This window comes from Sarcophilus harrisii, chromosome 2 (assembly GCF_902635505.1).
Source record: "Sarcophilus harrisii chromosome 2, mSarHar1.11, whole genome shotgun sequence".
Taxonomy (NCBI): Eukaryota; Metazoa; Chordata; class Mammalia; order Dasyuromorphia; family Dasyuridae; genus Sarcophilus; species Sarcophilus harrisii.
The window spans coordinates 148,748,008-148,768,532 of NC_045427.1; positions in this window are offsets into that span (position 1 = coordinate 148,748,008).

Consider the following 20,525-nt stretch of genomic DNA (forward strand, 5'->3'; position numbering starts at 1 on the left):
CTAAGTGATCTAGTTCAAGGAAAATATTCCAGGAGTCCAGGACATGGAGATCAGATTGTTGAACCTCTTTTATGTGCTTTCAATTCCACCTGGGTTTTACAGTATCCTCACTCCCTTCTATGGGTTTCTTTTACATTAATTGATAATACTAAAGTGTTTAGTTTGAGGTCTGCATCCAGGGTGAGTCATACAAGTAAACTATTTGAGCTACATAGAAAGATTAAAAAAACAACATTGTTACAGTCCTGTTCTTAGAACATGAAGGTACGGTATTTGAGACAGGGTCAGCCATTCATTCCATTTCAGTGGTCTGCATTTCTAAAGGGGTTATAATGGAAAGGTTCAAAAAATGCTTGTTCATATGCCACATAGCAAAGAATTTTTTTTAAAACACATGAAATTAAGTGAGTGGTTGTCATTCTTTTTTTTTTTTTACAATTTCTCTTTAGCTATAACTTACAAAGAAAAACATATATTATATATATACATATATATATATATATATCGAGAGAGAGATAAACAGAAAAAAGATAAAATGATAGATGGACAGATAAAAAGATAGCTAGGCAGATAAAAAGAAAGATGACAAAATTAAAAAATAGGGAGATAGATAACCAGAAAGATAGAGAAATAGAGAAAAATAAAGAGATAGAAAGATAAGTAAGTAGAAAAATAAAGATAGATTTACAGGAAAAAAATATCTCCATCATCACAGCTAAACATGGAATGTATTAAGTTGTTAAAGCTCTATACTGAGGAGCCAATATTCATCTCCTGTGGTGCTCCTAAGATTCAAAAGCACATATATCTAGAAGACAAGCTAAATCATAGACTCAGCAATTTTTAAACCAAATAAGTCTTAGCAATTGTCATTCCTTCCCCTTTCTCCACCATGGAGGACTTTTTAATCTCTCTCTTATTATTCACAAAGAGAAGTATAAGTTGACCTTCTTATTGATCCCCAGTGTGTCATTCTAGAGCATCAAATTGTTGTGTTCTCTCTGTTTCTTATGTTTTGAAGCATATACCATCCCCTCTGTATCATCATCTCCAAATCATGGCTGCTGTCATCTGCTGCTCATCAGGATTCCTTTTTTATTTTCCCATGGAACTTCAATTTCTAGATTACATTCTTCCTTTCTACTGCATTCCCCACTATCATCCTTGGAGTTTCATGATTCATATTGACAATCCAACAGACCTCTCAAACTTCATGGCTCTTTACATTCATTGTCTTTGTTGAACTATCTATACTACATACTCAATACATACCCATTTTTGTATAATCATTTTTTCTTTATATTCTTAGCTTCTAGAATGGCATATGTCTAGCATGTGCCTGACACATGGCATTAGATTCTTAGATTGGATTAAAATATTTATTAAGCTCCTACTATGTACTTAGCAGCTACCATGTTCTAAGGCACCAAGCTAAGTGCTGAAAATGCAAATAGAAGCAAAAAGATAGTTCTTTGCCTTTAAGGAGCCTATAATCTAATGTGGAAAAACAACAAAGCAAAAGGAGTTGAAAAGGAACTAGGGGAATGAGAAAAGAATTGTAACTAAAGTGGGGGCAAGGGGTAAAAGTCCAGAGAGTCAAAAGCAGAGCTTGATTAAAAGTGAGCATAGGTGATATGGGTAATTCTTCAAACAGAAGTTTCAGAGAGGAACTCAACATTAAAAAATGAGATTATAAGAGTGAAAGCTGCTGGGATACAAGTGGGAAACATCTAGAGAATTTGGAGCACAGCCAAGACCACATTAGATCCACTATGAGTTAGAAGCCTGAGAGAAGAACTGTTGACTTTTCATAAAATGACTTTTTTGTATTTCAGAATTCTGGTCATTAATGGAAAGAGCATAGCTATCCAAATGAGACCCATACAGGCTGACAAACATGGATCAAAAATAGATCCCCTGTGCAAGTAGAGTCCAGTTGAAGAGATTAAAAGAGTAAGGAAACTAAAGCAGATGATAAAGGAGACTCAAGAAAAAAATAATGTAGCTCTGAGGAAAAAAAAAATGGAGTCTACCCTCTTACATCACTATAACATAGAGTACTGTGCTAAGCATATAGTAACCATTCAATAAACACTGAATTAATTTACAAAACAACTGACTTTCCCTACACAAGAACCAGGAAGATTTCTATGAGCAAGAAAAAGATGCTGAAGGAGAAGATAGTAACTAAAGAAAGATAAATTTAGCTTATCTCATAGTTTTGCTAATGGTTGGCTGTGCTTCTAAATAGAATGTATTTTATTCTATAAATGAACTATCATAATTATTATATATTTAAATATCAATGATAAAGTTTAACCAAATCTAATTCACACCTTAAATTTTAGAGGAGTAGATATTAAAGAGTTCAGGAAAAAAGAAGGTAGAAAATTCAACCAAAAGATCTCTGTGGTTCCTTCTAATGTTTAGTAATTCCATTATTCAGTAATAATGATAGCTACACATTTATATAGCACTTTAAGATTTGCAAATTATATTCTATGTTCGTTTGCCCTGAACTTATAGAGGAAGTCAGTTTAAAAGAGATAATATATTTTAAAGAATAAAATTCTAATGACACAAGCACAAGTGATTCCAATGAGGAAAACAAAAGAAAATTCACTTCCAGACTCAGATTTTTAAGACATAAAGGATCAAAGAAGAAATTGTGGGTGAATAGAATGATTATCATAGATGACAGGGAGAAGACAGAACTACCCATCTGATTTTATTTCAGAGGTTCAGGACATTATGAGACTATCAGAGAATAGAAGATTAACAATGTACCCTTAAGGTTGGGGGTGGAGAGGAAAATGTGGAAAGGGGAAAAAAAACTTGTTCTGTTGATCACAGAGAGTGGAATGGAGTAGGGCAGGAGAGAGACATTGAAGGCAATCTATTCTCCCTTTACAACCTCAAAGAATTCAAGTGACAAGTCACTACATTCCAGGGTTCTTAAAAAAAAAAACTTACAGATGTGATTGCTGAACTTCTGACAGTGATCTTTGAAAATCCTGGAGAAGTACTGGTGGACCAGGCAAATGCTCCAATTACCAAAAAAGAAAAGCAAAGTAAATTCTTCCAATTTCAATCCAGCAAATTTAACTTGGATTCTGGATAAAATCTTAGATTCTGTTTTTAAAGGAAGCAATTATTAGCAAGCACTAATATGGGTTCATTAAAAATAAACCAAATTCCATTTGCAACAATGTAAATGGAAAGAACAAACCAATAAAAAAAATGAAGCTATTTACTAGGGTATCATAATTCCAAATCTAGGTCCCAAAAAACCCATGAAAAAAATTTGCCTTCTCCCCTTCTTTATAGATGTGAAAGATTACAGGTATGAAGCACTATACATAGACTCAGACTTGTCTGATATAGTGGCTAGTTTTATAGAATTTTTTTTCTTTTTTTTTTAACATTTTAGTTATAAGGAATAGCTGTCTGCATAAGGGAAAGAATGTATTTAGAAATGAAGGTGATTAAAAAAAAGACAACGATAAAAATTTTGAAAAATAAAAAAAATATCAGACTAATCTTATTTTCTTTCTTTCCAGAGTTGGACAGAATAATGTTGCCAAGTTAGAGCTGGAAGAGACCTTGAGAATCATTTAATGCATTTACTTCATTTTACAAATGACCAAAAAAATGAGGTGAAGTCATTTGCCAAAGAACGCATTGCTAATAAATAGAATTGGTGTGTAAACTCAACTTCTCTGACAGACTATACCTTTTATATTTTAAAAAGAATCTTTCATAATAACTATGGGAATACAATTGTAGATTCAGCAATGAAATCGGTCAAAAGACTCGCTCCAAGGAGCTATTTATGAAGCATTTATGAAGTACTTGCTACATATCAGACATTGTGTTTAGTGTTGAAGCTACAAATACAAGGAAATACAAATACAAAAATAATACCTGCCCTCAAGGAACTTACATTCTAATAAAGGAAGACAATACATAGAAGGGAGAAGTAAAAATCTGAAAAGGGGGTGGAGAGGAAGGGTAACCAACTAGGGAATATAGTACAGAAAGTGTGGAAATACAGCCAGGCCGGAGAATGAAGACATGACTTAATGGATCACATATAGAGAAGTTTCTAATAAGAGTACCCTAGATCTCTATTCTTGATCTATTTAACATTGTCTTTTTTCCTTTTTAAATAAATTTTGTTGATGACAAAAATGTTTACTCACAGTAATCACGGTGCCTGTCACATAGTAAGTATTTAATAAACACATGTTGATTGATATGTAACCTCCAAAGAGTCATACCTTGAGAGAGAGAGACAGAGAGAGAGAGAGAGAGAGAGAGAGAGAGAGAGAGAGAGAGAGAGAAAGAGAGAGTTAAAAGCACTATGTCTGACAATGTATGCAACATCTTACTTACAACTCCCCCTGCTTTTTACCAAAAAATGAAGACCCTTCCCTATCTCTTCTCTGAAGCTAAAGTTGGTCTATATTTGACTGCATTTGAGCATTCTTTTCATGAAAGAATTGTGTGTATACATATGTGTACATATAAAAGTTCTCTACATATAGAGAACTTTTATATATATATTTATTTTTAATACATATATTTCTACACACATAGAATATATATATATACCCAATTTACAAAAAAAAAAACGAAATAAGTAGATTCTTCAAACTATAGTGCAATAAATTTAACTTAGATTCTAGACAAAATCTTAGAACTCTCCATGCTGTCCAAGAGGTGAGAGAGTTTCTGTGATTTGGGTTGAGGCTCCCTCCACACTCCTCTATCCCCACGTTTTTCTGTGGAGCTAGCTTGGAGGTGTTTGCACTTCACTATAATTAATCCTTAGCCTCGGGGCTTTCTTCAGATCTTCTTGAGTTGTCCCAAGAGAACCCCCGTTCTGCTCCAAGTCTTCTTGGTTTTTCACCAGTCTATGTTTGTCCTAAGGTACAAATTTGTTCTGTTTCTGGGGAAAATCTGGAGACCTTGAAATTTGCTGACCTATTCCACCATCTTCCAAGATTCCTCCCCCTTAACTATGAGCTTCTTTGCCCTTTCATATATATCCACCTGTTAATACACTTCCTGCACACACAGGAAATGCTTAATAAATATTTATTTACAGACTACTTTAAAAGGCAAATGAATGTCATGCAATAATTTTAGAAGAAAAAAAAATTCAATGTGTATTACAATTCCAGAAAGCTTGGAAAACACTGAGGGAAAGTAAAAATTAAAGAAAAGAGGAATACTCCTCAACTCAAAATAATATAGGCAACAAGATGCTCTATGCTTTGATTGATAATTTTATCAGGTGAGATTGTCTCTCCAATTATTATATAATCAATCAAGCAAAGCCTTAAACTAAGTGAAAACAACCTAGATGATTAAGTTGAGAAGGTTTTGCTTTGCTTCATTGGATGAAATCAAATAGCTAAATCTCTTTAGACTGGCAGATAGAATTGAATACTGCTTGTAATCTGTGGTGCTTTTGTTTTTGTTTTTTGATTTTTCTTTGGTTTTTGTTGTTGTTGTTGTTGTTGTTGTTGTTGTTGTTGTTGTTGTTGTTGTTGTTTGGTGATGGTTCCAATAGGAGTACACCAGCCTCTGCTTCAAGAGTTAAACTTTGGACTGAAAGTCATTCACCAAAAGATAAAAGATCAAAAAATATGAACTGGTAATTTTCAAAAAAAAAAAAAAAAAGAAAGAAAGAAAAAAAAGAAAGAAATTTAAACTATTAACAGTCATATAAAAAAACTCCAAAACAATATAAAACAATGAAAATTAAAACAAAACTGAAATTCACTTATCAGATCAACAAAGATGAAAAAAGATGGAAAATAACAAATATTTGAGGGGATATAAAAAATAGGTACATTTTTATATTGTTGGTGGAGTTGTGAATTGGTCCAGCTCTTCAGGAAAACAATTTGGAATGAAGTCCAAAAATCACTAAATTGTGATTTTTGATCTAAATATTCAACTTACACTATACTCCAAAGAGATCATAGAAAGAAGGAAAGACCCATATCTTATATATTATGTATATACCTATAGAAACACTTATACACATATGTGCATATGTACATTTAGGCATACATATCTATGTATATGGGCCTGTATACATATATAAAAATATTACACAAACATATATATATATGCATGTTCATTGTATGTGATAAAAAAAAAGACAGAGACAAGAGAGTAAGTAAAAATATGAGAGCACTTTGAAAGGCCAGGTCCTTTCATATGTGACCAGAAAGAAGCAAGGGGGCATGACAATATATTTAGTGAGTTGGCCCAAAAAGGATATTGTGTTCAACTCACATGTACATATCCCTATTGTTCCTAACATTGGAGAGACTGGACCAATAACAAATAGTGCATTAAGTAAAAGAGAAAGAAAGAAAGAAGAAAAAATAGGAAGGACAAGGGGAAAAAATGACTTTGGTTTCTGTAACACTTTCTATCTATATATCAGTAAAGTAAATGATAGGCAGTAGCTGAAAAAAAAAAGAAATGGATTTTTTTCTATTATATTCCAAGAAGAAACAATAATCTTTCAACCTGAAACTTTTTTTATTATTTAATTTGAAATGTTTCCTTACTCTCTTTTTCAGCCTTATTTCCCTTTCTGCTCCCTTCACCTATAGCTCACATACTTTTTGGAAAAGAGAATGAAAAAGTAGCTATCCATAATGAAAAAAAGAGAAAGGCAAGAGTCCTAGCATTAGAACATATCACAGTATTCCACAAAGCAGCAATCATCAAAATGATTTCACATTGGCTAAAAAATAAATAAGTTGATCAATTAAACGGATTAAACAAGAAATTATATATAGTAATATAGTTTGAGAAACTCAAAGACACAAACTAATAGTATAAACTTTATTTAACAAAAAAACTGCTAGGGAAACAAAAGTTTTCTGAAAGAAATTAGAATTAAGTCATTATCTCATACCACATACCATAATCAGCTCTAAATAGATGCATCAATTAAATTTTTTAAAGTCATATCATAAAAAATTAGAGAAGGAAAAGTGATATTTTTTACAAGTATGGTTAGGGAGAGAGTATTTGAGAAAACAATGAATTGAATGATTCAAAAAAAAAAATAAAACAAAATAGACAATCTTGATTACATCATTGAAAAACTCACACCAATTATCAATGCATCTAAAATTAGAAGAGAAATAGTCAAATGGAGGGAAATCTTTGAAGCAAATTTTTTCTGATAAGTTTTTCATAACCACAACATATAGGAAATTTACAAGATAAAGATCCATTTTCTAATACATAAATTGTCAATAATATGAAAAGACAGTTTAAAAAAGAAGAAATGCAAATTAAGATAAATCTGCAGTACATTTAATACACATCAGATTCAATACACCTTTAAGCATTTATCAATTGCCTAAGATCATTCCAGGAATTGTACTAAGGTATGAGGATACAAAGAATAAATAATTCTTAATAATAAAAATTCTAAATAAATAATAAAAAAATTAATTAAAAATAAAACAATGTCTGCCCTCAAGGAACTCACCCTTGATTGGGGGAAATTATTACATAAATAAGTATTTGCAGAAAAGCAACAATATAGGGTGTCTCAAAAGTCTTAGTATAGTTATAAGCTTTAATAGATTTAAACTACACTAAAATTTTGGGAATATCCCGTATACAAAATAAATACTCCCTCCCCCCCCCAAAAAAAGAGATAGTTTTGAAAGATTACTAGAACTAGTTTAGGGGAGGGGAGTTAAGAAAATTTTTGTGTTGTGCACGAATGTTTGTGGCAGCCCTTTTTGTAGTGGCTAGAAACTGGAAACTGAATGGATGTCCATCAGTTGGAGAATGGCTGAATAAATTGTGGTATATGAATATTATGGAATATTACTGTTCTGTAAGAAATGACCAACAGGATGATTTCAGAAAGGCCTGGAGAGACTTACACAAACTGATGCTGAGTGAAATGAGCAGGACCAGGAGATCATTATATACTTCAACAACAATACTATATGATGACCAGTTCTGATGGACCTGGCCATCCTCAGCAATGAGATCAACCAAATCATTTCCAATGGAGCAGTAATGAACTGAACCAGCTACGCCCAGAGAAAGAACTCTGGGAGATGACTAAAAACCATTACATTGAATTCCCAATCCCTATATTTATGCACACCTGCATTTTTGATTTCCTTCACAAGCTAATTGTACAATATTTCAGAGTCTGATTCTTTTTGTACAGTAAAATAACGTTTTGGTCATGTATACTTATTGTGTATCTAATTTATATTTTAATGTATTTAACATCTACTGGTCATCCTGCCATCTAGGGGAGGGGGTGGGGGTTAAGAGGTGAAAAATTGGAACAAGAGGTTTGGCAATTGTTAATGCTGTAAAGTTACCCATGCATATAACCTGTAAATAAAAGGCTATTAAATAAACAAAAAAAAATAAAAATTAAAAAAAAAAAAGAAAATCTTTGAGTTGATTAAGAAGCTTTGGTGATTCCTCTAGGATAAAATGCAAATCCTCAATATATAGTATCCATTAGTAAGTGGAGTCCCTCATAATCAGGCTTTCTATATCTCTTGTACATTATTCTCCTCCCTCACTATATGCAATTGAAACTGACCTACTTCCTATTTCCTGTACATACATCCCATTTTCCAGCTTTATATAGACTGTTCTCATCCCTTGAATGTTTTTCCTCTTTACCTCTATCTCTTAAAATACATAGTTACCCTCAAAAATCAATTCTAAGGCCATCATTATATACTTATAATTTTTTTTATCCTGTATGCTGAGGATTTAGCATATATTGTAGCTATTTGATGCATATCTACGAATTAATTGACTTAGGATATCAGGATCTTATATGTAGAAGTAACATCAACATTAAAAGCCTTTCATTTTATAGATGACAAAATGGAAGCCCAGAGTGGGCCAAATTGCCTTTGCCCAAATTGACATAGCTAGTTATTTGTAATAAACAGAGCAAATTTGCATAGTTCTTTAAGGTTTACAAAGCATTTTTCTTACAATGAACTTGTGAAATAAGGAAACTAAGTATTATTATCTTCAACTTTACAAATGAGGGAACTGATATTCAGATTTGTTAAGCTGCTTGCCAAGATCACAGAGGTAGTTAGTAAGTGTCCGACACCAGCACTCCTACTAAAAAAATGGGGAAAGTGAACTCAAACACTAAATTTCCTGTCATTGACTATGGCAGAGGTCTAATAGCTTAGGGATAACCTAACAATCAGCGTATGATAATAGGTATCATGTTAACACAAACCCTATGAAATAATTTTTCTGGGTCCAATTTGTTAACTGTAAACAACCAATAAAATTTTAAGAAGAAAAGAGTTGAAGGAGACTATCATTGACTTTCACTAGAAATGACCTCAATTTAAAATATATGTGGCGTCAAATTAGCTGTCTGAGCTAAGGAAGCTGTTGTCCAAATGAGGAGAGCTGCAGATTCTTTCAGAAGAGAATAAGGAAATGGTTTGCAATTGTAAGGTTTTGATTTCACCACCAGCAGGTAGCATTTAAGTCACTGTACTCAGATAACACCTGCATTTTTAAACTGTCAAATTAAATACTTTAAAACATTCCCTGTGTTACAAAATGGAGTGGGCTACTGCCTGAGCAACTTCCTTCCAGCCAACCCATACCGGCTGCATTTCCACTTTTGCTAAAATTGGAATCATATCAGCCCAGGAAATCATTCACATTCTACCCTCGGACAGGCTCCTTGATTCGGTTCTCTATGAGACTCAGCACATAGCATAGAAGTAGACTGTTTGTGAGAATTGTACTTTGAGATAAGAACCCTGAATCCGTGGAGCTTACTTTATGTATTTTCCTATAACAAGTTTTTATCTTTCAAATGGACCCAAGTTTTCCATCTTTTGAACATCAGAACCCTCCTGGAAAATCATTACTGCACTCAGTTGTCTTTCTCTTTGATGGAAAACTTTGCTATCCTTATTACTCCTTGCGCACACACACATACACACATGCCATATCTCCCTTTGAGCATAATCAGAGTAAAATAATATACACAGAAATCTAGCAAGGTTGAGAGACAGCTTTCACAGGCACAAATATGATATAGTCAAAGGTTAGAGTATTTTGAATGGCAGTGATGAAGTATATTTTAAAATGAGTAATCTAAAGATAAACAATAAATTGAGCTAAATCTTTGACGCCGCATTTATGTTAATGCTGTATTTGCATGTGACAATCCTACATATTCAATGAATGCTTTGCTAGTGAGCATCAAATAATATTGAAGTTAGCTCAGTAAAACACACTTAGTAAGTGCTTGGTATGTACAACACCTTGTGCTAAGCAATAAGGATCTAAAGATATAAACAGAACAGCCCTTGATCTCAAAGGACTTATATTATACTGGGAGTATAAATCAGGTACAGTTAAGCAAATACAAAATATTTTCAAAAGGGAGAGAGCATCAGCAATTCAGGGACCAAGGAAATCCGCCCTTAGTAGGTGGGACCTTTGAAGTAAGAGATTCTTTGATAGAGACATAAGGAAGAAGAGCATTCAAAACTGGAGGAGATAGAACATCACCTACTGTGTGCAGAGGGAATGAACTAAAGGAGCAATGAAATCATTTTCATTTGGACATTCTTACTATCAATGAACCAGGAGTCAGAAAGAAGTGAAAGCTAACAAAAGAATAATTCATAGATTATCCTTGGAAAGAATGAAGTAGTTGGCAGAATTAGTATCATCTTATGTCCAAAGTCAACAGGAAACTTCATTTCAGGGGTCACCTTATATTCCAGTGATAAATACTGGCAAAAAGACAGAAATAACTGCTGCTTATGTTCCAGTGTTTGCTGAAAAGGATGAAAGGAGTAGGGACTGAACCTATGATTTCAATGATACAGCCAATCAAAGAAACACCCTTTACCAATTCAAGTCAGCACCTCTCCTGCACTTTCTAAAAAGTTCTCCAAAGAACTTCATAAGACCCTTCCAACTAAATCACTTTGTACTTTGATATTTGACAACTTCAAAGCAAACCGAGGAATAAATATTTCTTAAAGATGGTTTTATAGGCAAATTGCCAATGTAAGTATTGTAGGGATTTCACACAACTGGAGTTACATACACACACACACACACACACACACACACATACACACACAATCACAGGTCCAGAAGAAGGAAGTATTTAAGTTTGCATTATGTATATACTTGAACATACATATTTCTACAATGATATGGGAATAATGCATTAATGATGGCCTACAAACAATAAATAATATTTTAAATATTCAATAAAAGGATGAAAGTCATCTGTAATTTTTACATCTTGAACTCTTCCTAATTTCTATCTCAATTAATCTTTTGCAGGCACTTGGAAGATAAATTGTGATGAAAAAGATTTTTTTTATTTCTTTACTTAAAACTTAAATACAAAATAGAAAATAGAAAAAAATAGAAAAAAAAATTGTCATGTATGTCAACAGAACATGAGAGGATTCAAAATATGATACAATAAATTTCCATTTTAAGAAGGCATATATAATAAATATATATTCAGAACTATCCTTTGCTTCCTTGTAGTTTGTTTTCTTCTGTGTATTTTTTGCTTTGTTCTTTTTTCCCCTTTCCTCCCCTTTATTTCCCCCAGGCAGGCTAAAGTTAAGAACAAACAGATAGATAGATAGAGAGAGAGAGAGAGAGAGACAGATATACATACATACATACACATTTATATATATATATATATATATATACATGCATGCACATGTACATACATATATACATAAATATCTATAATCATATACATTTATGTAAAGTTGTACTGTTTTTTGTCCTCTGTTTCTCTGAAAATTGATAACAGCATCTTTCTTGGGTTGAAGTCTTTCCACAGTTTTCTACATTCAACAACTCATCACTTCTATACCACAGCAATATTCCAAAATTTTGAAATCTAAGCATTTGGTACCCAAGAAATATATTTAGAACATAGAATCAGATTAGAGAAATATACATGAACATAGAATCAGATTAGGGAAAATCAGGGAAGAGGAAAAAGAAGAAATGATGAGTGTCCAGCCTAAATAATTAGTTTTATTTTTACTATTTTTTTACTTTAAAATTTTTCTAACTTCAAAAGAGGTTTAAAGGTGAGTTATTGGGATTTGAGGGAAATTAAGTCCATTTATATTATATATGGAAATTTGACTTGAGAGAAATTGTCCTTGCTGACCACATAGGGCCCCAGGAAATAAGCTAGCACTAAAATAATGATGAAGTGAGTCCTTCCCGTAAAGAGAAAAATCCCATCTCACAGAAGGTTGGCCGAGTATCTGTGTACAGAGGAAGATATCAAGAAATGTGTAGCAGATCTATAACTCCAGGGAGGCTTCTAAGTGAACCTGAAGTTTGTGCAAGCACATATAAGAGAATTTAATATATGCTTTAGATATATTTGTAAAAACGTGAGCAGATATAATCTATTTTAAATACTCTAGAGGAGCTCACCATTTGCAGCACATTTTTTTAGGAGTCAGGTACTCTTTCGGTAATCTAGTAAAATCTATGTAACCCATCTCCAGATAATATTTCTAAATATTTGAAATAAAATACATAAGATTATAAAGGATCATATTAAAATATAGTTATAAAAAAATTCATTTATCCCAGGTTAAGCATTCCTGGTTTAAATAAAGGAAGCCCACAACTGAGTCCAACCACTCATGAGATTTAAAGGAAATCATTTAATATCTCTAGGTCTCAATTTCCTCATCTGTAAAATAACCTAAGATTTCTTCTCATTCTAAACTATCTATAATAGGAGGATAGCCACGCCTGGAGTATCTACCTCATAAAGTAGGCCCTTCCTATGAGGCCCAGAAAAAATTTATGTATATAAAGTACTTTATAATACACAAGTGCCTTGAGACTGATAAACATGATAAACTCATAAAATATAACCTCAAAACACTATGTAAATGTCAGCTATCCTGTGATGGATCCCTTTTGTAAAGTTAATGTGTGCTTTGTAATTACCTCTCACCATAATCGATTTGTTTTGTAAGATTAGATTTTTATATGTATAATTGTGCTCACTTAAAAGAATATACTCTATAATTAGCATTTTCAGAAACATATGAATCTCTAAGTGATGGGTGACCTAAAGCACATGAGCCACATAATAAAGTCGCTATCTAGAGTAGAAACAGCAGTAAATCTTTTAAATAACAATATAAGAGGAATTTGGCATTTTTCAATGACATCTGATTATGCATTTAAAATTTCCTTCATGTAACATTTTAACTACTTAAAAAAATTTTATAAAACTCTTTGAAGCAGAGACTTTTTTCTCCACCAACCACATGAATCATAATAACACTGGTCTTACTCTGTTGCTAAGATGCAAAATTAGTACTTTGTTAAGTAAAAGTAATAATTTGATACAAAGTTCCTTTAATTTACACCTTAATTTTTTTAAGAGTTGTCTACCCTAAAAGCCATTTTAGTTCTAGGGTGGGCACACCCTCTACAAACATACATCAAAAACCCCTACAATTTGCCAGAAAGTCAATATGGCAATCAAAGTTGCAAGGACCCACTGTGATAAACTCCACAACTTAACTAGTCTTGTCTTTAGACAACAAAGTCTGAAAGCTAGTAGAGTGGAGGATCAGGTGGACTAAGTCTAAGGAAAAAGCCGGTCCCAGAGTATCCTGTTTCCTATTCTTTGCTCCACAGTAGAGTAAAAGAATAGTCATTAATAGATTTTATATCAATTTGGGACTGAAATCTTAGGTGAATTTCTCAGTAATCAGTGCTACTTGACAATTTTATCAACAACTCAAATTGAGACATAGCTGATTATGCTCAATAGATTTGCAAATGTCATTCAATTATAATATATCATTAAAATGTTGAATAATAGCCAAAAGCCAAAAAGATTTTGTCAGGCTACAATGAGAGAACTACACTAGGACTAGGAAGATTTAAGAGGGATGCATATAAAGTCCTACATTTGGATTTAAAAACTCAACTACAAGGATTCATGACTAAACTGTGCATGACTAAACTGTTCCTGCGAAAGATATCTAAGGACTTAATAGTCTAAATACTCAATATGAGTCATCAGAGAGTTATGGCAGCCAAGAAGGGATAATGTTCTTGTAGGCTACTTTGAGAGGCATTAGTGTCTAGAATCCAGAAGGCAATTAATTTCGTTGTACTTCTGTTCTAATCAGACCACATCCTGAGAATTGGGCATAATTCTGGGTGCTACTTTTTTCCCTGAGGTTAAGTGGGGTTAAGTGACTTGCCCAGGGTCACACAGCTAGGAAGTGTTAAGTGTCTGAAATGGGATTTGAACTCAGGCCCTCCTGACTTTAGGACTGATGCTCTATCCACTGCACCACCCAATTGCCCCCCTGGGTGCTACATTTTAGGAAAAAACATTTATAAATGGAATGTGTTCGGAGGATCATAAGAGCACTATGAAGCAATCCAAAGGAAGATCATGGATGTTCAGCCTGGAGAAGATAAAATTTAGAGTGGATATGGCAGGGGTCTTCAAGTTTTCGAAAGGCTGTCCTGTAGAAGAAATGTTTAAAACTTGTTCTCCTTAGCCTCACAGGGCGTGATTAGAAGTCAGATACAGAGATAGCAAAAACTTCTGACAAAAAGAACAGTCCAAAAATGGAATGGACTTCCTTGGAAGGTAGTAGTTCTCAAAGAGAAGCTGAATACAGACTTGTCAGGAAAGCGATAAAAGTGATTATGATTGATGTTTAGGTAGAAGTTAGATAAGATGACCCTTAAAGGCCCCTTCCATTCCTGAGATCTTATAATTCTTCTCTTCCACATGTGTATAATTAGACATTAGTATATATACCCACGGATACCAATGGAGCATATGGGCTGTCCTCCAGTTATTTCTCATTTTCATTTCATTATCAGCCCACCTGTTTATCCAGACATACCTCTCTCAAATGATGTCCTGTATCACTAAGTAATCCTTCACTGGTAAAATAATTCAGACTGCTCATACTCATCATGTTCCTCTCTGCTACTTTCTTGGGTGACCTGAAACTTTAATTCTTTTGGGGTATACTCAAATTTCCCAAACGGTACCTTACTACTTATACCATCTCAGACTCAGAGTCATCTCTTCTTGTACTGAGACATATTCGTCTCATATTTGTACTCAGACCTCATATTCAGGTTATTATTTCTCCCCCTTTCCCATTGGTAACCAGGACTCCACCCTCAAGTCCCTCTTCCACAATAGGTCAGCTTAAGCCTTATCTTTCTGGCATTTGCAACACATCTAGACCACTCTACATTATTCTGCCTATACTGCTTTGGGAACAATTCTCCTCTCTTCTTTTCCAGCTCCCCTTTTTGTGTTATTTTCCCCATTCAAATGTAAGTTCCTGAGGAGTGAGGACTCTCTTGCTTCTTTGAATTTGTATCCTCAGCTTAGCACAGCACCTGGCACATGGTAAGTGATTAATGTGTCCTATCTGTCTATCTATCTGTATCCATCTGTATATCTATCCATTACATGAATCGGAGCCATACAAACTCACCAGAAGAATATTGTATTAAAGGGAATGAATCTTGTTTCAAGGAGAAACCTAGGGTTATTAAGCAAATTAGACAATTTCTCAAAGGCAATCACATTTTTAAAAGTACACAACTGCATGCATAATAGAGTGATCCCACTGTCCATTTTCTATGTGGATACCATTGGTCTAATTGTTTTAAGTATAAAGACAATGTAGAGCCTCCTAACTGAGATCCATAATCACTAAAACAGTTTTGTTCTTATTATCTACACAGGAAAAATGGCCAAAGAATACTTATAATCAAGATTATATTATTCAGGTTGACTGACAACTCTCAATGCCGAATCTTCTGAGACATTCATCAGAGATGGACAATGAACTTGCCATGGAATTGAATGGAAGGAGATGAATAGACTATAAATTTGGGATGCTCCATCTAATGTTATATTAAAAACAATTATATTGCCTGGAGTAAGAGGTCCCAGTGCTCTATGCTTAATCAGATCATTTTTGGAATATTGTGTTCAGTTTTAAGTTTCACATTTGTGCCCTGAATTCCTTTTGAGGTCCCATCATGCCATAGAGGTGAGTCTGTATTCTCAAAGGTTATGCTGATATTTCAAAGGACCAGACTAGTAAAGTGTCTTGAACCTTGACACTATGTTGGTCACAAGTTAAAGAATTATTTTTATCTATGAAAACACTTGAAAACCATCTAAAGTGTAAAGGGTCACAATCTTTCGCTGGAAGAAGTATCCACACAAATAAAATAAAAAATCCTCAACACATTGAAGATTTAACATATTGGCAAACCACAGAATATCTGGAAAATGGAAATAAGGATAATGAGAATCTAAATCACATTACACAAAGATCAGTTGAATAAATTAATGATGTTTAGCCTAAAATAGAGAAAACTCAAAGAGCTCATGACAATTGTCATTTAGTCTTTCAAGGGCAATCATATCCCTCTTTCAAAAAAAAAATAAATGTAACTTCTATTTCACCCTACAGAGCAAAAATACAATCAATAGGTAAAAATCAAAAGAATGCTGATTATTCCTCACCTCAGAGAATATTAAGTTCTTTATCACTGGAAACCTTTGAAGAGAGAATGGATGATATTAGGGTTCTTTGTAGACAGGATTCATGATTTGGGAAGAGTTTCACGAGGTGACCTTAGAGTTCCCTTACAAATCTAAGTCTATGAAATAAATGTCTCCAGTAATGGATCCATCAACAAGCATTCAATAAACACATTTTTTTCCAGGCACTGTGCTAAGCCCTGGGAGAACAAAGAAGCAAGCAAAAATAATCCCTGTCTTCAAAAGGCTTATATTCTAATAGGGAACAAAAATACATATAGATCAATACATAGAAAATAAATTCAAAGTACATGGGAGGTAACTCTAAAGACTATGATATCCATATCTAGGGGAACTAAGAAAGATTTCCTGAAGGAGATAGTTCTTGCCATTTTACTAAGTGCTATGGAGAGATGTCAAAAAAGCATAAGGTATAGTCATATTGCCATCTGGGAGCCTATGATTTAATTAGAGTGGTAAGATGTACACCAGCAAAATAGTTAGTTTTAGTCAAGAATCAAAGTGAATGAAACAGACAATGTGGAAAGGAAGAGATCTGCAAAGACTGGGGAGGCCATCTTTCTACTGTAATAGAAAACTATCATCTCAAGTCTCAAATCCAATATGGGACTTACTTCTTGTACCCTCCAAGCTCCTCTTAAGCCAACAGTGCTATCAGAGTCCCAGGGGGTAAAAGAGGTCTGCAGTTATTCAGCATGGCGTGCTCATCTGTCTCTTTCTCCCTTGAAATGTTGACAGCCCCACAGCAATACAATTGACACACAGGACAGCCAATCACTTTATCCCTTGTGGCAGATTGCTAGATGTTCTTGGGGGAGTGTTTGAAGGGGATTGATAGCAATGACACCCCAAGTACCAAGAAACACCTCTTATCTGGACCATGACAGCCAGCCCTCATGTCAGCTATAAGTTGTGAGTGTCAGCGCCTCTCTCTTTAATAGCCCCTTGGCTTCTGTCTGGTTTGGTCTCATGGTTTTTATGGTTTAATTTATGGAGGAGGAAACATGAGAGATCTCATCTCTCAGAGCTATATCAACAATGGTACTAGTCAAGAGACAAAGCGAATCCTCACCATTAACTTCTTATTTTCCATTTACAAGGGTGTGTACGCCCTTCTAACTCTGTGATCCAATACTTTGGATTGGTTGGGCTGTTGGGGCAAGTGAGGAAAATTAATTGGATTAGTATGAAAGACAAGCAGAATTGAGACCCGTCGAAGAGAGCAAGATACTAAGATTTTGAAGATATGAGTTGTTCCTGGCTTCTTTTGAGTAACAGCATGTAACTCAGTCACAGAGATAGTCATATCTCACCTATATTGGAAGATTTTAATTTAATCATATTTGTAAAGTACTTTGAGATGTTTAATTACGTCTAACAATTTACCTAATTATGAAATATAATACAAATCAACACTGCAAAACTAAAGGCACGAGCTTCCCCATCTACAACTTTAGGATAATAATTCTGAACACCAGTACCATCAAACAAAACAGCAAGATTATATAAGAAGTATTATGAGTGTCCCATAAGTCAGATATGTAATTTGAAAATAATGTCTAGTGGATTCTTACTTCTTATCAGAAAGTTTTTCTTTGGTATTTAGACTCACCTATCAAAATGATTTTTCTAAAGCACAGGTCTAACCATGTCACTACTCCATTAAATAAACTACAATAGCTTCCAATTGCCTCTAAGATCAAATATGAAATCCACTCACCTACTTCCCAGGGTGGTTGTGAAGATATTAGGAGATGATATTTGTAAATCCTCAAAAGATATATAACTGTTAGTTATTATTATTATTGTTGTTGTTGCTATTATTGTTTTATCATCATTATCATCATCATCATCATTATTAGTCTGTTGGTTTTTAAAGTCCAACCTAATCTACCTACTTATTATCTTTCCAGTCTTCTTACATCTTACTCTCTATCACATACTCTTAGATCCAGTCACTGACTGTTCCCAATGTCCGAAATTCTCTCTCTTCTTATCTCTGCCACTGGTTTTCAAGTCTCAGCTAAAAATCTCACCTTCTACAATAAGCTTTTCCCAGTTTTCATAAATATTAATGGTTTTCTCTAAAATGTTCTCTAATTCATCTTGCATATGTCTTGTTTGTTTATATTCTCATGTGGTCTCTCTCTCCTCCCCTACCTTTTAGATTGTTAAGCTCTATGAGAAGCCAAGCACTAATAAGAATAGTAGTAGTAATATCTATAATTTAAATAGCATCTACTATGTATCAGGCATTATACTAATGTACAAAAATACTTTATAAATATAAACTAATTTGATCCTCACAACATAGTTACAAAATAGTTGCTATTATTATCCCCATTTTACCAATGAGGAAAACTGAATCAGAGAGAAGTGAAATGATTTGCTCAAGGTCACACAGATAAGTGTCTGAGACTAGATTTGAAATCAGGTCTTTTTAACTACAGACCCAGATCTTTACCCATTGTACTGTCTTACTGTCTCCACTTTGCCTAGCACTTAGTAGGTACTTAAAATGCTTATTGACTTGACTTAAGGCTGCATTTTGAATACATAAATTTCTTTTTAGTAAATGTAATCATCTTTGTTTTAATCCACTATATAGAACTTTTGCACATTTGGCTGCAAAGTATATAAACAATCTAATTTTGATATTGACTATATAGTGATGTTCATATGTAAAGTTATTTTGGGGATTTCATTGAGGGAAAAAACATTTGTTGTGACCAACAACTTATCTTGACAAAACTCTATAATTTCTGCCCTGCTTCATTTTGTACCCCTAGCCCAAATTTCTCTGTTGTTCGAATTATCTTTAGATTTCCTACTTCAGCATTCCGATCCCTTGTGGTGAATGTGGCATCTTTTCTTGATGTTATTTCTAGATGTTGTAGGTTTCATAGAATTGAGGAACTGTAACCTCTTCAACATCAATGATTGGAGCATAGATTTGTATTACTATGATGTTGAATGATTTACCTTGACTCAAATGTATATCATTTTTTTATTTTTGAGATTATGACTCAGACTGCTTTTCTCAAAAAAAAAATTAGACCACATAGATATGACCTAAATAATGTCTCTTATGAATATGAAGTAAAAGGGATGAATAGATTTAGGGGACAAGATCCAGTAGATAGAGTGCCTGAAGATCTACAGACAGAAAGCTGCAATATTTTACAGGATTTGACAACAACAACAAAAATTCCAGAGAAAAAGAAGAAAAGGAAAGCAAAATGGCTGTCTTATGAGACATTACAAACAGCTGAGGTTAAAAGAAAAGTCAAAGGAAAAGATATACCCAAGTGAATGCAGAATTCCAGAGAATAGAAAGGAGAGATAAGATTTTCTTAAATGAACAATACAAAGAAATAGAAAACAAAAGAATGAGAAAGACAAAAAAGATGTCTTCAAGAAAATTAGAAGATCAAGGGAATGTTTCATGCAAAAATGGGTATATAAAAGAATTATATAAGAAAGATCTTAACATCATTGATAACCATATGAGGTATGGTTACTGATCTGGAGCCAGATATCCTGAGGAATATAGTCAAGTGGACCTTAGGAAGTATTGCTAACAATCAAACTAGTGGAGGTGATAAAATTCTAAATTAATTATTTAAAATCCTAAAAGATGATACTGTTAGGGTGCTGTATTCAAAATGTCAGCAAATTTGAAAAACTCAATGGTGATCATTAGATTGAAAATGATTATTTTACATTCCAATCCTAAAAATAAAGAGGGAAATGCCAAAGAATGTTCAAATCACTGAACAATTGAGCTCATTTCACATGCCATCTTATTTGTCTCCTAAGAAACTGTATGTGGGATAAGAAACAAGAG